The following is a 22019-nucleotide window of genomic DNA, read 5'->3' as shown; positions in this document are numbered from 1 at the left end:
CGTGTGTCTGTACATTAAGATCTAAATATTTAACAGCCATTCCTGAAGGTAAATTTGAATCGGTATTTGAGGTACTTCTCTGGAGAATCCCGCTGAAAGCTCATTTTGAGATTCTTCTAAGTAGATTAATCCTTTTCTTTTATCCCTACTTTATCCCTTTGATCGTGACTTAGATGTGGGCGTCAGTTCTGGCCGAGATATCCAAGAAAAAATCGAGCGCGTAGGAGGATGTTAATCTTGCAAGACGTGGATTCTAATGTATTGTTAAAAACGACATTTGACATTTTTTTTAGCAAATCATTCTTTTTTTATCAGTGACAGCTTAGTTACGAAACGGGGAGAGAAGAATTATTGAGAGAAAAAGTTTTAGTTTGATCAACATTTCTCTCCTAAATTACATGATTAAAAAGACCTCCAAATCTCTAGAAATAATCGTAAATCCAATAAATACCAAAGTATTATTACCTTTATTTATTCCGGAGTGTTACTCGTTGGACCATCGCCTTTGCTCAAGAGTGAAATGATACTTTTGCAGATTCCTTGTTTGTTTCTCGGGGAGGAAACAGATGTTTCTGATTGGTTTGAGGTTTCTACCCTTTTGTCTGGGGGAAAAGGACCCAAATAGAGTCGTTGCTTAAGTTTAAGTTTCGAGTATTGATAGTGTTTGTAGATAATTTCGCGAGGTATTACAAGACATGGGTAAGTCAGGTGATGTGCCGAATATATTGGTGAATTAAGTATTCGGGTGCAATGATTTACGGTTTTTTAAAACCATGATAGGGTTTGTAAGAGTAGAAAGCAAGCCTCGATTTCATGACAAGGTTATAAGAGTTCTTTATGCTACCAAATATTTATTTCACCCATTATTTAAGGTTCTTGTTTATCATAGAGAAATTATCTGGACTATATTGGTTACCGGAAATTTGCTTGGCGAGGCTGAAAGATTTATCTACTTTAGTTGATCTGTATCTTTAGATTTTATTCACTTACTTTTCCCTTTTGACTCATATACCTTATAAATGACCCTGAACATCGGTCATAAATAGTGGTTGTTAGGCGACTGGCATTTACATCTGACTAGACTTGAATACAGTTACGTACGGTATGTGGAATGGCTGACTGAAGATCAAATAACAATGTGATAATAGACTTTAGGATATTTGAAGCGGAGAATTTTAGTATTTGTGTGGAATATTTTAGGTCTTGAGAGACCATACTTTTCGCTTAAGAAGGTACTCGAATTGTAATGGTTAAATTGCGTACCCTACGAAAGGTACGGTGAATTTTTAATAGTTTTTTGTACTTGTAGTAAGATCACAGCTATTTTACGTAATTATGAGAATAGCAAATTGATATATTAAGTTTATTAAATAAATGTCATTACTGCATATGATTGCTTCTTAATTATTCCAAAGGCTATGTCACCATGCCAAAATTAAGACAAATGCGTTAAGCATTGTCATAGAATCAACTTTGTCAAGAAAAACATCATGCAGGTTTTATAAACTTTCTTTCTCACTGTTATACCTAAATTAGAGAATCGGTTGCCTGATTTGTAGCATCGTGTAGACTTTCTACTACGATCGCATGCCGACGCAGTCAACAACCATAGTTATTAACGGTGGGCTTAATCTTTATCTCAATAGCCAAACTGCAAGGCATCAGTTTCAACAATTATTTACAGAGCTTAGCCCTTTTGGTGAAAAGCAAGACTTCAAGACAGCAGCTGTCCTTTTAGTCACTTTCTACAACACGCAGGGCGTAATGTGGTAGTTTTCTTACACACCTACGATATGGCTGACGTACGAATTATGAACACTGTCGGCTAAGTACAGTATCACTCCATTGCTACGCTAGATCATTAAATGATGGACACATCCGTGCTAGTTTCCAATACTGCTTAAATGGAAAGTCTCTCCAACAAACTTTTATTTCGTAAAAAGTTAATATGTTGCTCAAAATCTTTGGTTTTCTGAGTTTTTCATAAGAATTTTCGAACGGCGTTATGTTTTCCTGTTTCCCAATGGTAGCGCAAAACATACTTTTACATAACTTCTAAGAAAACCATACACTAAATTCTGAATGTTTTGGGAAATTATAACTTTGAATGCCTCTGTTCTTGTGAACTTCAAAAGTTCACAACTGGCAGCGAATGTTTTTGTATGTCTCTTTTTTTATAGTTTATATATGAAGTCTATTTTAATATTGTAACTGTTCTTAAAATATTCCATTATAATTATTCATTAATTCTCTTGTAGTTTATTTCTTCATTTCTCTGGGTTATTTTTCCCAGTTGGAGCATTTGGGCTTTTCCAACTAGGGTTGCAGTTTGATAATATTAATAATAAAATTTTTATCTGGATCCTCTTTCGAACTTGAATGATATTATTATGATTACCAGTTAAGCTACAACCTTAGTTGGAAAACAATGTGATATAAGCTTAGGGTTCCAACAAGGAAAAATAGCCCAGCGAGGAAAGGAAATAAGTAAATAAACGATATGAGAAATAATGAAGAATTGAAATAAAATATTTTAGAACCGTAATATCAAAGCTATTTCATATATAAACTATAAAAAAGACACGCTAGCCTGTTCAACATAAAAACATTGGCTGCAAGTTTGAACTATTCTATAGTCAAATTTTCCTTTTCGGAAGTTGTACTAAAAAGTGGCAGACTGGTTATTCCCTGCTGGTTTTCCCCTGGTCGTTTAAAATGCAATATGAAATAACAAACGGCCTTGTTATGCAAGTTTTCTTCGATTCCAGGTTCCTAGATACACCGGTATGTTACTGAAAGAGTTTTATTGGTTGAGATTCTGCAATATATTGGACGATGTGGATATTGTGACGGCGTCGAGTAAGGTTGTGAACTCAAAGGCAGGTTGGAAACGACTGAGTTATATTATTGTGGAATACTCTCCTTATATACAAAACCTCAAGGCAACAGGACATAACAAGTTCACAAGACAGGCAATATTACAGAGGAAAAACCAGACATGAATTTTCATGTTCGTTTTAGTGCGAGGGAAGAGCGAAGATGCAAGCATATTATATACAAAAGGAATTATGTACAATTGTGTGAAACACGGTTGGTACATGGCTCCCCCCCTAAAAATGACATACTGTACATGTTAAATAGGGCGCCCTGATCTAGAGAGGCGAACTGTAGGCGGGTCATCTGGCAGAAGATAAGCAGGTTTTAGACGATCAATGGAGACCCAGTCTTCTTTGCCCCGAATGTTTAGGAGGAATGCTTTCGGACTGCGTCGGATCACAAGGAAACGGCCCGTGTAAGGGGGCGTTAGTGGTGGCTTGCTGGTGTCGTTGCGCAGGAAGACGTGCATTGCAGAGTGAAAGACCGTTGGTATGTGATGCTTCGCTGGGGGTTTGTAAGTCTGGCGGCACTGAGTAAATTTTCCCGTGACGTATGCGCTGGAGATCGTCGGAGGAGGTTGTAGAAGGAAAAATTAAAGCAGGGACGACCAACGGGTCGCCATACACCATTTCGGCTGCCGAGACATCGAGGGCGTCTTTAGGAGTGGTCCTTAGTCCCAGGAGGACCCAGGGAAGCTGAGTAAACCAGTTGCAATCCTTGCAGCGGGACATCAAAGCTGCTTTGAGGGTGCGATGAAATGGTTCAACCATTCCATTGGCAGCGGGGTTGTAGGCCGTTGTCTGATGTAGGGTGATGCCCAGGAGATTCGCTAATGACGTCCACAATTGAGAGGTGAAAGTGGTTCCCCTGTCAGAAGTAATATGCTCAGGGATACCGAATCTTGAAATCCATCCAGAGAGTAAGGCAGATGTACATGAGGCGGACGTTGCAGTTTCCATGGGAATGGTTTCAGGCCAACGAGTGGAGCGGTCGATGATGGTAAACAGGTAACGATGTCCTTGTGATGTGGGTAGGGGGCCTATAACGTCGACGTGAATGTGTGCGAAACGACGCTGAGGTTGAGGAAAGGTGCCCACTCCTGAATCCGTGTGTCGATGTACTTTGGAAGTTTGGCAAGAAGTACAGGTGCGGACCCAATCCTTAGCATCCTTAGAAATGCCGTGCCAAATGAACTTTGCCTTCAGCAGCTGTGCAGTAGAACGGCACGAGGGATGTGAAAGGCCGTGAATGAAATCAAACACCTGTCGGCGCATGGGAGCAGGAATCCAAGGTCGCGGTCTACCAGTACTGACGTCACAGAGGAGGGTGGTGTTGGAGTCTTCAAGGGGAAAGTCTTCCCAATGGAGGGACGTGCAGGATGTCCTACAAGCTTGATACTCTGGATCCTGTCATTGGGCTTCAGCCAGGGCATTGTAATCCAATCCCAGTTGAACGGCAGCCAACGTGTTTCTTGACAGGGCATCGGCAACGGGATTCATTTTCCCAGGGACGTATTGGAGGGTGCAATTGTATTCAGCCACGGCGGAGAGATGTCGGCGTTGACGGGCGGACCAGGCGTCAGACTGTCGAGTGAAGGCGTGCACCAGAGGCATGTGGTCTGTGCGAATGACGAAGGGCGTACCTTCTAAGAAATGGCGAAAGTGACGGACAGCCAAGTGCACCGCCAGCAATTCTCGATCGAAGGTAGAATAACCCGATTCTGCCTTGGACAGTTTTCTGCTGAAGAAGGCCAATGGGCGGGGCGAGCCTTTGACCACCTGCTCGAGTACTGCACCAATAGCGACGTTGCTGGCATCGGTGGAGAGAAGGAGAGGGGCGTGTGGGATAGGAAAAGTGAGAGCCACAGCAGTTGATAGGGCCTTCTTTGCATTGCAGAAGGCTGCTTCTTGAAGGGGACCCCACTTCAGGTCCTTCGGCTTGCCCTTAAGGGAGGCGTAGAGGGGAGCAAGAGTGGCGGCAATGGCTGGCAGAAAACGGTGATAATAGTTGGTCATGCCCAAGAATTCCTGCAGAGCTTTGACGGTCGAGGGCACGGGGAAGTTCTGAACGGCTGCTACCTTCTCAGGGAGGGGGTGGACACCTTCAGGAGTGATGCGGTGCCCTAAGAACGATACTTCGTTGGCGCCAAAGGTACACTTGTCGTACCGGACTACAAGGCCGTTTTGTTGCAGGCGGTCGAGCACGATGCGCAGGTGACGGAGGTGTTCCTCTTTAGAAGAGGAGAACACAAGTATGTCGTCCACATAACATACACAGAAAGGGAGGTCCCCTAAGAAGCCATCCATGAGACGTTGAAACGTTGCCCCAGCATTACGAAGGCCAAAACAGGAGTAATTGAAGGTGTATGTACCAAACGGAGTGGTGATGGCGGTCTTGGGGATGTCTTCTGGGTTCATAGGCACCTGATAATACCCCTTCAGGAGGTCGAGCGTAGAGAAAACCTTCGCTTTGTGCAGGTAGGAGGTCACGTCGGCAATGTTTGGGAGGGGGTAGTGATCCGGTTCTGTTTGCATGTTCAGGCGCCTGTAATCCCCGCACAGACGGAGGGAGCCGTCTTTCTTCGGAACGATGTGTAAGGGCGACGACCATGGGCTGGAGGCCTTTTGGCAAAGGCCCATTTTCTCCATTTCGGCGAACGTCTGTTTGGCGGCTGCCAATCGTTCCGGTGCCAGACGTCTGAATTTTGCGAAGACTGGGGGTCCCGTCGTCTTGATATGGTGATAAATACCGTGCTTGGCAGGAACCGTGGGCGTTTGGCGAAGTTCTGGACGGAAAACTTCCGGGTACGACGTGAGGAGGTGGGCGTAGGCATCCATGGGTGCGCTGATGTGGAGAGCGAGGTTAGAGGGGGCAGGTTGAAGAGGTGTCGACAAGTACGAGTCTGTTTTGACTAATCGTCGGTGGGCGACATCGACCAGAAGGTGGAAATGAGAGAGGAAATCCGCACCGAGGATTGGCATTGTGACGTCAGCAACGAGAAACTTCCAATTGAATTTACCGTTTCCGAACGATAATGTGAGGTTCTCGTAACCGTAGGTGGGTATCGCAGATCCGTTGGCAGCTACTAAGCGGACGTCAGCAGATGTAGACAGACTATGTCGTGCCTTAAAGAGTTTCCTTGGCAAAAGAGAACGACAAGCACCCGTGTCTACCAAAAATCGCACGCCCGTTCCTGCATCCTGTAAAAAGAAAAGATTAGAAACATGGGAGGCTACTGCCACAAGCGATGGCCTACTTACACGTTTTTTGGCCACTGACAATCCTTGGCTCATTTCTTCGCAGTTGCCCCGAATCTGAAGTGGTAGTAGCAAAACTGCGGCGGATGGAAAGTAGTAAGTGGCTGTAGAAGTCGTTCGTTGGGGCGCGAGCGATTGGTGGGTGGTGGGCGGCTTTGTCGCCGCTTCGGCACGTCACGGGGTAGGCGTGTATGTCCTACGGCATTCATGTCCGCTTCGGTTGACGTTGAATAGGCATCCTCGTCGTCAGGGGTGGAGGCGTTGATGGAGGTCTTGAAGTGGCTGTCCATAAGGGCGTCGGCTTTGGTCATCAAGTCCTTTATGGGTAAACTATCGACATCGGGTATGGCAGCGCGTACAGGTTCGGGTAAACGGCGTATCCAAAGGGCACGAAGTAGGTTCACCTCACGAGGAGAGCCGTCTGCGGCAGGTTGAAGGCGAGCGATACTGGTCATTTCCCTGAGGGCAAGCGAAGCCCTTTGGTCCCCCAACGGTTGTTGCGAGAGCTGAAAAAGCTTTGCTATACGGGCGGCTGGCGACGGCGAGTACTGCTGCAGAAGGTATGTTTTGAGGGCGTCATACGCTATTGGGGTGTCTCCTTGTTCACAAAGCCAGTCGGATATTTCTGGAAAGGTGTCCTCGGGTATCGCCGCGAGAACATAATCTGCTTTGGTGGTTGAGCGAGTCACGCCCCTGATACGGAAGTAGACTTCAGCGCGTTGAAACCAAGCAAACGCCTCTCCGGTGGCGAACGGTGAAAGTTTCAATGGGGCGGCCGCGGCGCCAACTGCTGTAGTAACTGTAGAGTCCGTCTCCGTCATAGTACCAACGATGAAGGGGCGACGGAGGTGGGGGTGGAAGGCAGTGGGAGCGAGTCGACTTCCGGGGTCACCAATGTGACGGCGCCGAGTAAGGTTGTGAACTCAAAGGCAGGTTGGAAACGACTTGAGTTATATTATTGTGGAACACACTCCTTATATACAAAACCTCAAGGCAACAGGACATAACAAGTTCACAAGACAGACAATATTAATGAGGAAAAACCAGACATGAATTTTCATGTTCGTTTTAGTGCGAGGGAAGAGCGAAGATACAAGCATAATATATACAAAAGGAATTATGTACAATTGTGTGAAACACGGTTGGTACAATATTGTGAACGTCGTAGAATTAAACTTTGTAAATTAGTCTTTCGGTCAATTAGTAGTTAAAATGAATTCGGTGTTGATAGGCTAATAATAAATTCGTCTAAAACGTTTATATACTGTATATAGATATGTAATACTCCCAAGGTAATCAGGCGGATAATGTTTTATATCGTATGATCTAAAGCGGTAAATTTTACGCTTTTATGAGAAAATTATGCATTTTTGGTATGATTATTGTTAGTGGAAGTATTTATAACAAACACAGCCAATTCAATGAAAGAATAAACCCTCGCAGCTTTTCTCACCAGAATAAATCTTGCATGAATTGAACAGAGAAACAAAAATCGCTCAAAACCCTGCCAAGATCGATAAGAAAATGTGCCATTCTAGATAACATCAATCTTTCCGAAGAATTTGCAATATGCAGAATTCAGACTTTTACTGGTTTGTGATCGCTCCTTTACGTTCATATATCGGTTTTTAAAACGGCAACATTTATTCCAGGATTTCTTTTTTTTATACCGTGTACTGAACAAAACATTAAATTCATACGAAATGTCCTTAGCAAGTAACGAATTTATAGTTGGTGTATATTTCATTATGTTTTTGCACTCCTATATGGAAATTATTTTTCTTATTTTCTACTAAATTTGATAGAACTCTTGGTCCTGCTTCACACAAGAAAACATTCGGTGCGTTGCAAGACCCACGAGATTTGTTGCTCATGTATGACTGTAGGCTCTATTCTTTAAATATTTGGAGGATCACATAGCGTAGTCTTCCTGAATGCGTATATACTGTACCGTCAGTTCTTATTATGTTAAATGGAAGCTTGTTAAACAACCTTAGGGCTGCTTGTTTGAATGCTCTACAACCTACAGTCGAGTTGCACTTTGGCTTTAATAACTTTGAGACCACCCGTACCTAGTCTCATGACGACGTGATCCGTTGTCTGTATGATGTGCAGCAAAGCTCTTAGATCTTCTGTAAATCCATTTCTGATATCGCCCATTGTAATTACCTTAAACGTTATAGCTTTCAAAGGCAATCAGTGTACACTTAAAAATTTGCCATAAAACCGTGAAAATCCTGGAATAAATGTTGCCAGGTATTTGCCGCTTTAAAAACGGATATTTTGACATAAAGGGGTGTTGTTATGGTCATCATTGCGTAAACGTGGGTAAAAATTACTGACGCCTGTATTTTACTGAAACATGGCTGAGAACTGTGTGTGTGTGTATATATATATATATATATATATATATATATATATATATATATATATATATATATATATATATATATATATATATATATATATGTATATATATATATATATATTACGGAGAATCTCCGATTAAAATTACGGTTATTTTCAAGTGTAGCTCAACCAGTACATTGGTAATTCTATCGCTGATCGTAAAATCCTTTCTTAATTTTACTATTGTATTTATTATATATTTGAGATTTCCACTGACTCTTACTACATTATTTGAGCACCGAGATATAAATTATAATCCAGTAACACATCTAGATCACGAATTTTATTGGATATCGGAACCAAATTGTCAATAATATTCATTTGGAGATTACCAATTTTCTTTACCCCCCCCCCCCCAGAATCCCCTTATATCGTTTTATTCCAATAAGGAAAAATTGAAGAAACTTGTTACAAAGGAATTCATGTGTTCAACTATTTAATTGACAAAATGTAAATATTGTATTTTGTTATTTTAAATAAAAGTTAAAAAAAAATTTAGTTTTTAGTGTCATCTATTCTCTAACGCTAGTTATTTGAATAGTTTAATATTTTTTACAACTGTATCATCGATATCATGTATGGAGAAATAAAATTGTGTATCGCCCGCGAATAGCTTGAACATTACTCCATGCCTCTTTAATGGTTTTGATAGACCAGAAGCATAGATAAATTAACAAAGTAGATTGGACCCAGTACATTTCCCTGGGATACCCTCTTCTCAATTGTTCTTACGAATTACCAATTCATACACACTTTGTCATGCAAGAAAGCTCTTATAATACTCAAAATTTTTATCGTAAATACCAGTGGATCATGAATTCATTATTCGTGCTTCATATACAATTATCAAAAACAACACTAAGATTAACTAAAATTCGAATGCCATATTTGTCGTCGTCAATTATTTCCAATATATCATATACAACAAAACATACTGCGGTCGGTACCGTATGCTGACTAATTATCAAGCAATGCATCAAGTGTTTCCAAATGACTACTGCAAATCGTTCTAGAACTTTATACAGTAATACAATACAATATATACGGTAGAAAGACCAACAGGCCTATATACCCGAGATTAGTCACTCAATACACATCGTCTCTAGCCTTGTAGTCAAAGCAGAGTGGGTGGCTTCTCCCCAATGTCTGTCTAGTTTGTCTTTGAAGATATTCAGTGTCTGCACATATGACTAATTTCGGCAGATGATTCCAAGCATTCACCATGCGCTGGGAGAAGTGTGATCGAACTGACCCTGTTGCACTCTTCAGCTGTCGCTGCTTCTCTAAACACAGGGAGTGTCCTCTGGGTCTGCTGCCTTTTATCAAAGGATGCATCTTTTCAGTCCAGCTTGTACTCCCCATGTAGATACCTATAAACTTGGACGGCATCTCTTAGTCTACAGAACACCAACGTTGGAAGGACCAGCTTCAGTCTCTCCTCATCGGACAGGTCCTGCAGGCTGGAACTAATTTCGTCGCTCTCCTTTGCACAGCTTCTATGGCATCGATGTCCCGCATATACCGTGGTGACCACACCCCTGGACCACACTAAGGCAGCGTATTCCAGCTTTGGACGAATCGGTCCATTGTAGAGAGACAGGAACATGTTGCAGTCCATATATGTGAAAGACCGATGACATATGGCCACCAACTTGTTAGCTGCTGCTTCAGTTTTGAGGCTGTGGGTCTGGAAACAAATCAGAATCAATATGTAACCCTAGATCTTTTTCGACCTCAGTGGTTGCTAAAGGAGTTGTGCCCCTTTTGAAATTAAGGATAAATTCGAGTAAGTCTGTACAGATTCTAAGTAGGCTACTGTTATTCGAGAGCACTTCAGAACTGGTGTGTGTAAATATAGCCACTTTCTCAGATTTAGCAAACTTACATTCACTTATAATTTTTACATTTTTGTTTTTTTTCAAAATTATGCCCCCAAGATTACGAACTGCTTTTACACATTCCTCTCTAAAATAAAGGGTTAAGTATAAAAACTTACTTTACCTCATTTGGACTGCACAAACGAATTTCAAAGCCCCCCCCCCCATCCTCTTTTATAAGGAATGAAAACAAAATTACACTGGTAGTGCAAAAAACGGTGTTAAACAGAAGTTAATAACATACCCAGGCAAAATGAAATTTCAGTTTAGTTAAAACTAAAGGTATTTTTTGCAAGTTTCTAACATCTGCATAAGAAAATTTACCCTTCCCAATAAGATTGTTTCCGTCAATATTTTCAAACCTTCCCAAAAGCCACCACTGTACAGACTGCATTGCTTTGGCATCCATGCTCTAATCCCTCATCCCTTTGACTGATTGCTACATGTTTTGATATGGCACTTTGTATCTTGTGTGAAGTTCTGATGTTAGTAGCCATCCCTTATTATTGGGTTAAATTTCTTAACCGGTGTTTATCGGGGTATTTCGTAGCGTATTTGATTTGTTCACTTATTTACTTAAGCTTAGGCTGCTTTTTTGGTCCTATACTGCAGGTGAACCCCACTCTATACAGTGTTTACAGAACCTTCGAGTTTAGTTTATCGTATGCATTTTTAGGTATTTAGCTTTTTGCACAGGATATTGCATGTTAGGCAAATCCACAACATCGGAGCACTTAGAAAAAAGAAAATCTCCACTATCTCCTTGAAAAGGAAAGCAGTGTCTTAAAACCCGTGCTTGTTGAACCTGTTGGTACATATACTTTCAATGGATCATAAGAATCACTTTTTTTTCGTTTATAATTTTAGCCTGTAATAATTACCGAAAGTTTTCTCTGATAAAAGAAAATTCATCTCCCCTCGTTCCCGTTCGACTTAACGGGCGTTCTCAGTCTGTCGGTTGTTTGGTCGTTGTATCTGGATCTGGACCGTTTGACACGAGCTCTTGTTTTGGTAGCCCGTTAACTCAGACTGTGGTTAATTGCTTTATTGCTTTTATCTGGTTTCTCGTATCGCCATTACTTGAGTTGGATTATGGGATTTTTTAATCTTTTATTCACCATACATAAATAGATTTCTGCATGCTGCGTATTCATATGTCATTGAAATAGGTTTTATGTTTCACTTCTATTATTACAAATATTTTTAAGTATTAACCGTAGAAGAGACTAACAGTGTACTTAAGTTCGTGTATATTACTTTACGGGTTGCTGTCCTGATTCTATTTCCATGGAAACTCGGTGCCCTACAGGACTTGGATGTTTGTTGCATACAGTCTTGGGATTTTAGAGTATGCCTTGACAGTTTTTCTGATGTCTTTACTCTACTTTGACGGCTGTTTTTCTGGTCCTACACAGCAGGGGAGCCCCACTCTCTACAGGACCTCCACTGTCGTTTTACCTTGTTCGTTCAGAGTATTCAACATTTCATATCACGTATTGCTCATTTACTGTTGAATCATCACTGTCATAAGTCTCTCGTGGAATAAGAAAGTCTTCAGTTTCCTCTTGGATGCCTTAAGGTCTTCAGTCATTCGGATGACTTGTGGGAGCTTATTGTATAGTCTCGGGGCCGCTTAGTTAAAGACTCTGGAGCCTAAAGTAGACATGAATCTAGGTTCCAACAGCTTGAAGCCATCTGTAACTATTCTCGAGTCGACAAGATTTATTGGCTGCGCAATATGTAGCAATTCTTTAAGTAAAAAGGACGACCGGTTTTGACAACTCGGTGGGTTATTGTACATATTTTAAACTCAATTCTCGCTTTAATCGGCATCCAGTGTAAATCAATTAGTATAAGGGTGATCCTTTCTCTAAGTGGGACACCTTTTATCAGTCTTGCTCCTCTGTTTATTATGTTTTGTAATTTCTTAAATTGCACTTTTGGTAAATTGTAGTATAGTTGCAGTAGTCAATCCTGGTAATAACACAATTTATCACAAGTTTCTTTACAGAATTCTCATCCAGTTACTTTTTTTAAACGCAATATTTAGTAGATGATAACCAGCAGTATTTACTACAGTATTTATTTGGGCATTGAGCGACAAGTTACAGTCAAGAAATACACCTAGATCTCGAACTTTACTAGATATCGGCACCTAGTCATTATTTACGTTCATTTGAACATCACTTAAGTTTCTCACGCTGTTTCTCTTACCCACCTCCACCATGAACTCGGTTTTGTTCTCATTTAATTTTAGTTGTTTAATTGTCATTCTCTAACACTATCAAGGATTCGGTTTAGAGTTTCAGTAGCGTCATCTGTATCATTTATGGAAAAGTACAATTGTGTGTCATCTTCAAATAGTTTGAACTTCACACCATGTCTTTGTAGTATTTTCGATAGACCCATAGCATAAATGCAGATTAAGATTGGGCCAAGTACACTCCCCTGAAGTACCCCTCATTTTAAGGGTTCATATGATGAATAAGAGTTCCCAATTTGTACACAGTAATTTCTACCAACCAAGTAGTCTCTAAGGCATTCGAAGGCTTGATCTTCAACGCCGATGGACCGTAGATCATTTAGTAGCAGTTCATGCACCACTATATCAAAAGCAGCACTGATGGGCGCTTGTTTCATAGTCTTAGACGAGAAAAATTTCTTAAGCTTTAACCCAATTTTCCAAGCTGAAATCCCAAAACGAGATGATTTTTCTAGCGTTGGATGAATTCCCCTGTTAATTGGTAGAGCATGGGAAATTCAGGTCCGTTAGGCCAGAGTCTTTGCCAGACTTTGTTGTTTTTGCATTGATATGTTGTGGCGGCAGTCCGTAAAAGAAACTGTTTTTGGAACCGTTTAAAGTGGTCATGAACTAAAGTTTTGAAGAAAATACAGATTCTCTGGCATAAAGCGAATGAAAAAGAAATATTGGTTTATTATAGAATTCTTGATGGCATAGTTATTTTTTTTAAGTACAATTATATATTCGAATGAACAGCATTTTCACCAAGTCAGATTTGTTACGAATATTCTCTCTCTCTCTCTCTCTCTCTCTCTCTCTCTCTCTCTCTCTCTCTCTCTCTCTCTCTCTCTCTCTCTCTCTCTCTCTCTAATTGTGCTCGATGTGACATGCAATTGAGGTTCATGATAATTTATAGAAAATATTTTGCCAATAGCGAATGAACTGGGTTACTAATTTTATAATCTAAATATTTGGTTTATGAATTGTTTTCGTCATACCTGAGACTTGCTTTATAACTGTAAGCTATTGGCGATTGTAACCAATTACTGTCCGTGAATAAAAGTCTTCAACCACAAACCTAAATCCCAAAGTGATTGATTATAATAAATGTAGGGGTGGGTGGGTTGCTCCCATTACTGAACTTTCACACCGAATAGTTTGGCCTATTTTTCCACCTTCTCCTCTGTCCTCAAATACACTTGACATCACCAGGATTACCAAACAATTCTTCTTTACTTAAGGGGTTAACTACTGCACTGTAATTGTTCAGTGGCTACTTTCCTCTTGGTAAGGGTAGAAGATTATTTAGCTATGGTAAGAAGCTCTTAGTGCCGTAGCCTCTGTACCATGGTCTTCTACTGTTTTGTGGTAGAGTTCTCTTGCTTGAGGGTACACTCAGGCACACTGAATACATTCTATATTATTTCTTTTCCTCTATTTTATTTAAAGTATTCATAGTTTATATATGAAAGATTTATTTCAATGTTGTTACTGTTAAAATATTTTATTGTTGATTACTTTTAATTTAATTTATTTATTACTTTATTTCCTTTACTCCCTGGGCTTATAGCATCCAGCTTTTCCAGTTAGGGTTGTAGCTTAGAAAGTAATAATAATAATAATAATAATAATAATAATAATAATAATAATAATAATAATAAGAACGTTTCATGCTCTCCCCACAACAGACTGTTGCTATTACAGTAACTGAGTTTTGTTGCTCGAGCTTGGAATTAGGAATTATTGGTAATGAGCCTATGGCTGTGGTTGCTGCTAAATCGTATAATCATCTACAATAATCATTGCTAATTTCATTTAGCTGAAGCGACTTCATAGCTGTTAGCTGATTCCACTCTAATAATTTCAGTTAGCCGACATAAGATCTTGCTTGTCCAACTTTGCACTATTACACTTAAATGATGGTATTTAACTACACTGATTTCACATGGCTGATAGTTATTTTTGCTAATGTTTAAACATGGTGGTAGACTAGTTCAAAAGACCGTTTTCATTTGCCATAGACCATTTCATAGGACTGGCCTCGTTTAGCTGGTAGACTTGAATAATTGATAAATTCTTTTAACTAACTGAATTTACCTGAAGTGTAATTTAACTAGTATGAGTTCGCTTGACTGAAAGTCTTTCACTCTCCTGATTTAATTAGCCTTGAGGTGATTTCACTGCATTTCACATGGCTGAGACAATTTCACTAAAGGCAATCACAGTCACATGATTTCGCGAAGGTAAGAAGTGATTTCACCATACAGATTTCCATCAGCTAAGCAGGATTTAGCAAAGAGGCAGTTTCACTCGGACTGATTTTTGGCTAAATGGCTATTTCACTACACTTTTAAGAGAAGATTTCGCTAGACTGCGTATTAAATAAGAAGCGATTCCATTAGACTGATTTTAGATAAGAGGTGATTCAATTAGACGGATATTTAGCCAAGAGGCGATTTCACTAACTTGTGTTTAGCTTAGAGGTGATTTCACAACACAAATGTTTAGCCTTGAGGTAACTTTACTAAAGTGGATTTTATGCAAGAGGAAATTTCACTGGATTTATTTTCAGCTAAGGTAATTTCACAAGACGGTTTTTTAGATAAGGTAATTTCACAAGACGGTTTTTTAGATAAGGTAATTTCACAAGACGGTTTTTTAGATAAGGTAATTTCACAAGACGGTTTTTTAGATAAGGTAATTTCACAAGACGGTTATTTAGATAAGGTAATTTCACAAGACGGTTTTTTAGATAAGGCAATTTCACAAGACGTTTTTGTAGCTAAAGATTTATTTAGGTAGGGGACAATTTCACTAAATTAATTACAAGCCCACTGGACTTTTTTTTTTTCTTTCTTTTTTTTTCTAAGACACGATTGCACTATGACTGTTTATATCAGCTAAGAGGCGATTTCACTTGGTTTTGTTTTAGCCGACGGGTGAGTTTACTAGATAAATTACAGTTAGGAGTAATATCCCCAACCTGATTTTATTTTGATGGAAGCGTGCGTGCGCGCGCTATGCTCTCCCCACTCTGAGAGTTAGGGGCTTTTTGAGTTGGCAGCCGGTTTTGAAGTCGCACATTTGTAAAATATGATTTTGTTTAGATTGAAGAAATGTTTCTACGTTGATTTCACTTGGCTAGGAGGCAATTTCATAAGCTAATGGGCATTTCCTCCCACTCGATTTCACTTCATTAGAATTTTCACCCACCAGATTTCACTTTTGAGGCCCTTCCACTTTTCTCTCTCCAATTTTTACTCAGCGGTGAGGTAATTCTGTTATTTTTTCTGCTTGTGTCACTATCAATTCTTCTGATTATAGTTAGCTAAAAGACAGTTTCAGTCAACTGCCTTCATTTAACAGATAGAAAGTTTGTCTATTGATATACAGTAATTTTTTTGATTGACAATTTCACTTGCGTAACCTAATTTATTTGAAAGCCAATTTTGTTTGCTTGATTTCCTTTAGCTGACTAACTATTTCAATAATTTGCTTCCATTTAATTGATACGTGATTTCACTTGATATTTCATATGACAGATAGAATAGTTTGTTTGACTGATTTTACTTACGCGTTACACTATTTTATGTGACTTCGTTTAATTTATGAGGCAAATTAACTAGTGTCTTAACGTACCAGATACACAATGCGAGTTGAATTATTTCATTTAGTTGGTAATAATTTCCCTTCTAAAAAGTTTGTCGATTTCACGTATATGATAGTCAATTTCACTCTCCTGATTCCACTTAAGAGAGAGTTTCACTCCACTGATCTCATTTAGTTGATGCTTTTATCTCAATTTACGTCACTTAGCTGATAGACAACTTCAGTCAACTGGTTTCAATTTGCTGACACTGATGCCTTATCTCATTATGGTTAATTTCATTTTGTGTGTTATACAGTGTTACTGTTTTTATTTCAGAGATAAGCAATCTAGCTTTCATCAAACTGACAGACGATTTCATTCAACTGATAATTCACTCATAGGCTATTTCACTTGACAGATTTTATTTACTTAAAATATTATTTAGCCATTCTGTTTTTATCGGGTTAATGAATGATTCAACTCATAATTTCATTTGACTGATTGACCATTTAATTCTACTAATAAAGTCTAAAAGATCAGTTTACTTGACTTTTAATAGCTGTGTTGCCGTTGATTTTGCAGAAGGGAACGGCAGATTGTGCAGCAACTGGAAAACATAGGTTATGTAGATATACTGTAACAAAAAGATTGGGAAATAGGAACCTAAAATCCTAATATTTCAAGGTCTTACGGTGAAGAGGACGGTGGGGTTAATGCACTGGGTAACAATCGTATATGCAGTCAGTTCCTCTTGTTCTTTACAGTGTTGCTTCGTCTCGTAGCTGCGGACAATTTCCAACCACCTGCTTTCTTTCTTTAATTTTGCTGTCCATCTTCAGAATTCTAGCTGCGTATTGCAACTGTGAGATTTTCACCCAGCTAAACTTGGACACTGAATTGGCTTACCATGCCCCAGTGCTGGCCAAGTGGCCCAAACTTATAACATGTAATCCATTCAATCCCTAATGTGAAGATAAGGAAATCTGAGAATATTAAAAGAAAGAATGTATAAAATATCTTGATATTCGATAATTTATTAATTGATAAGGGATAATTATTTCTGTCGGGTACGTATAACAAGGTGGCCCTTTGTGCGGGTGGGACCTTTTTTTTATTTGCATGAAAACCCAGTTCTTGACGAGACGCTCTGATTTCATTAGAAAGTTTGTCCATAATTTACCCCCTAGCCCCCCCCCCCCCCTGTATATTGAATGTTAAAAATTTAGGTGGAAAACAAATTGAAATGCATTGACTGTCACAAAATGAAGTCTATTGAATTGACTTATTAAATTGCAACGTTGATGAGTTAAAAGTAGGCAATAAGTGTGTAGGAGCTGGCTGGAAGCAGCGGCTGTCTGCCGGGCCGTAGATGGTCAGAAGGAAAATCGTTACATTTTCGCGTCTCTTAAATCGCATTTCTGACCAGGTATTCGGAGTTTTTTTAATGGTCTATTTACTGTATGTATGTATATATACATATATATATATATATATATATATATATATATATATATATATATATATATATATATGTATATATATATATATATATATATGTATATATGTATATATATATATATATGTATATATGTATATATATATATATATATATATATATATATATATATATATATATATATATATATATATATATATATATATATATGTGTGTGTGTATGTGTGTGTGTGTGTGTGTGTGTGTGTGTGTGTGTGTGTGTGGCTACTTTGGACAAGTAAAACTCCAGATCTCCATGATAGCACAATGAAGGTCGCTCCCCAAAATGGTTTTGCGACAAAATGACGGAATAGAAACGAAGTTGTTTATCACAACTGATAAAAAAAATATGACTTGAAAATCTGAAGAGGAGGGTCATGCTCTAAAGCTTTTAAAGATTGTAGTGAAGTATTAACTGGAATTGCCTTGAATATTTTTATGTGAACTCAACCATTTTAAGAAGTTAAACATTCTGAGTAGAGCATCACAATGACTCTCGGTCGAAGAGAAAACCCGAATTCAGAATATCGCGACAATGAACTTTTAGACGAGGTTAAGAATTTGGAGGTTTTATTCAGTTTGTATGAATATCAATGATTCGGTAATATATAAGTAAAAGAGCTTTTTTTCTCCATCGTAAATAGATGTATTTTTTAATATATTTCAATGTTTATTCATTTTATTTCGCAGGTTAGGCCAATGCAGTGTGTGTAGACTTTTGGACATAAGAGAAAAGCCATTTGAATATAACTTTCATTTTCCCCAATGATTGGGAAATGAAATATCGCCCCAAGATTCACCGAGGATTATCAAAATACCAGCAAATATTTCAAGAAAGGAAATCAAACCAGAAACACATCTAAAGGTAAGTAATTTTTTTTATTTAGTGGTAGAATTTTTCTTGGAAATCTCCACAAATTTCCATAATAAACTAGCTATTTGATTGAGAATCTTTTTTTCAATAGCTACAAACCGAATCTTACTATTTTTTTTCTTTTTTCGTATTTGTTTAATTATTGGAATTCAAGAAAATATATATCATATATAGGCTAAAATGTTAAACTATTAATTATCCTCCACCACACACATTTATGTATTTTTATATGTTGCCCAAATTACGTTACGGTAGGCATGATCAGAGGATATGATTGATGGTCTGGGTATTTTCTTCACATTCGCTGGACTGGTCCATTTTAAGGCCCTATTTGCCCAGGTTGTCACCTTATTTGGCCACTCCAGCTCTAGCTCTGTTGAGAGCATGGGAAGAGTCAAATCAGTGTGTTCGTTCATAACTATCTATATTTCTAAAATTCTAAATGTTTAATAGTCATTTATGACGGGTCGCTTACACTAGTATATTGTATAATATGATATACTGATGTATATTCATATTTACGTATATGTATGCACATGAAATATAATTATACATATATACAATGTAAACATACATAATATATATATATATATATATATATATATATATATATATATATATATATATATATATATATATATATATATTGTATTATATATGTGTTGTAAAAGATGAAAAACCTGTCATAGGTTTTATTGCACACAAAAACTGGAGTCACCTCCTGAAACAATAGAAACAGCCACCATTACAACACGCACTACTTTACATGCACAATAACAAACAAATACATCAAAGTAAGGGCCAGACAACACAGGGACATCCACAAGCAATAATATGCGCGAACCCACACAAATAGCAACATAATAAGCTGGTAAATGCAAGCAGAGAAACACAACGTACATGAGAGCATAAATGTAAAACTACATTGAACATATATTACCACATTCTCCCCACCTATGAAATTCAAGCAGCATAATCATCAAAATACTTAGGAGCCCGCCGGGTCCTTTCGGACCTCCGGAGTGGTACAGGTGTAGTGCCTTGACCAGACGCAGCAGGAAGCTCTTGAACACCATTTTCCCCGGGTGTAACGTCATGAGTGACTTCTTGAAGAGCAGGTTCCGAGCTTGCTCTAGTATCTAGACGGGGCACCTCAGACTCTGATATACCTAGAAACTCTAGAGATTGCGGCAGTGAAGGTCTGGTTGCCTCCACGCTGCTACTATCATCACCATTTAAAGGTGCTAGATGCCTCAAAGACACAGTGGACTCTCTACTATCAGGAAACTTGACATGAGCATATTCAAGATTAGGTTCTACTATTTCTACTTCATCTACTAGAGGGTCATTCTTGCTGTGCCGTACTTGCCGTCTTAATAGAGCGGGACCTTTGGTGATGAGCCAGGTAGGCAACGTACGACCTGACGTGGACTTCCGAGGATGCTTTAGGAAACGCTCGTGTGGTGTACAATTAGTTGATGTACATAGCAGGGAACGGATAGAGTGAAGTGCATCTGGGAGGACAACTTCCAATTTCGAGACATCAAGATTCCTTGTTCTGAGAGCTAACCGAATGGTTTTCCATATGATTCCATTGTACCTCTCCACCTGGCCATTGCCCCTTGGGTTGTAGGGCGTAGTGCGACTGGTAGCCACTCCTTTCTCTAGTAAGAATTTCTTCAGTTCTTCTGACATGAAAGAGGCTCCCCTGTCTGAGTGTACGTATGCTGGCATTCCAAATAGTGCAAACAGTTGTACCAAACACCCGATGATAGCACCAGCAGTCACGTCTGAACAAGGGAACGCAAAAGGGAACCGTGAGAATTCGTCAATGACTGTGAGCAAGTATCTGTTTTTCGACTGTGACGGAAGGAGCCCCTTAAAATCCAAGTTCAATCTCTCGTATGGCTGAGTAGCTTTCACCAGATGGCCATCATCAGGCTTATAGAACTGAGGTTTGACAGTAGAGCAGATTGGAGAAGAAGCAGTAACCTTCTTTACATCCTCAACAGAATAAGCCAGGTTCCGAACTTGGATGAAATGCACCATCCTTGACACTCCAGGATGACATAGACTTTCATGCAGTTGTTTGAGTTTGTCTGTAGCTACAGCACCACAGACAGGCGAGAGAGCATCTGCAGGAATATTTTCCGTACCTGGACGATACACTATATCGTAGTGGTAGCATGACAGTTCAATGCGCCACCTGGCTATCTTGTCATTCTTGATTTTGCTTGAAGATCTTGTGTCGAACATGAATGTTACACTTCGCTGGTCAGTAATCAGCTTAAAGTGATGACCAATTAGGTAATGCTTCCACTTTCTGAGGGCCTCAACTATGGCATAAGCTTCTCTCTCTACTGAAGATTGCCTTTGTTCACTGTCAGAGAGAGTGCGAGAGAAGATCGCTACAGGACGTCCATTCTGAGTGAGAGTAGCGGCAATGGCATGGTCTGAGGCATCTGTTTCGACTGTGAAAGGGGATGTAGGATCAATGGCTTGCACCAAGGACTTCGCAATTTCATTCTTCAATTTCTCAAAAGTCAGAGAAGCTTCAAAAGACAATGGGAATCTCTTGGAGTGTGAAAGAGGCCGGACTTTCTCAGAGAAGTTGGGTATCCATCGTGAGTAATGAGCAAGCAACCCCAACATTCTCCGAAGAGAGGCAGTATCCTTGGGAAGGGGTAGACTCAAGAGAGGCTGCAGCTGTTCTGGATCAGGTCTGATCTCTCTGTCCTAAGAGTATCCCAGAAGGTTTATAGACTGTCCTGAAATCATACTTGTCATGATTAAATGTGAGGTTGTAATCCCTCGCCACTTTCAAGAAATGATTTAGGTTTTTGTCATGCTCTTCTTCAGTCTCTCCACATAGTCACATTGTCCACATAAGCAAATGCCCCTTCCACCTTTTCTTTTGCAAGGATCTGATCCACAACTCGTTGGAAAGCGGCCACTCCGTTCTTCACACCAAATGGGATTCAATTGAACTCGTACAGCTTTTCACTCGCCTCAAAAGCAGTGTACAACTTTTCGTCTTCTCTTATTGGCACTTGGTGGTAGGCGCTCTTCAGGTCCAAGATGCTAAACACTTTATATCTTGATCCGAGGCAAAGGGTAAGCATCCAGCTCAGTAAACCTGTTTATAGTTTGTGAATAATCAATCACCATTCTCTTCCTGTGATTGTGCCCTGCAGTGATTAGCACCTGGGCCCTCCATGGAGACCGGCTGGGTCTTATTGTTCCTTCTTGTAGCATTCTACCGATTTCAGTTTTGACAAATTCCTTATCAGCCTGAGAGTAATGTCTCGACTTTGCAGCAATGGGTCTGCAGTCTGCTGTCAGATTGCTGAAGAGTGCGGGCGCAACCAACTTCACTGCTGCCAGCCCACATATCTTGAG

General features: G+C 39.5%; 1 long non-coding RNA gene across 1 annotated transcript in view; it reads left to right on the top strand.

The window, feature by feature from the left end:
• The first annotated feature begins 607 nt into the window (after positions 1 to 607).
• The window catches only part of LOC137614627 (uncharacterized), a 77681-nt gene continuing 56269 nt past the window's right edge, over positions 608 to 22019 (top strand). Inside the window, exons 1-2 of the long non-coding RNA XR_011039111.1 lie at positions 608 to 699; positions 18437 to 18611. This is a non-coding gene — a long non-coding RNA (uncharacterized lncRNA). The remainder of the gene's footprint in view (positions 700 to 18436; positions 18612 to 22019) is intronic.

This window comes from Palaemon carinicauda, chromosome 21, assembly GCF_036898095.1.
Source record: "Palaemon carinicauda isolate YSFRI2023 chromosome 21, ASM3689809v2, whole genome shotgun sequence".
In the NCBI taxonomy this organism is placed as follows: Eukaryota; Metazoa; Arthropoda; class Malacostraca; order Decapoda; family Palaemonidae; genus Palaemon; species Palaemon carinicauda.
Note: the sequence above shows the minus strand (reverse complement) of the source record. Positions and strands in the feature narration are given on the sequence as shown.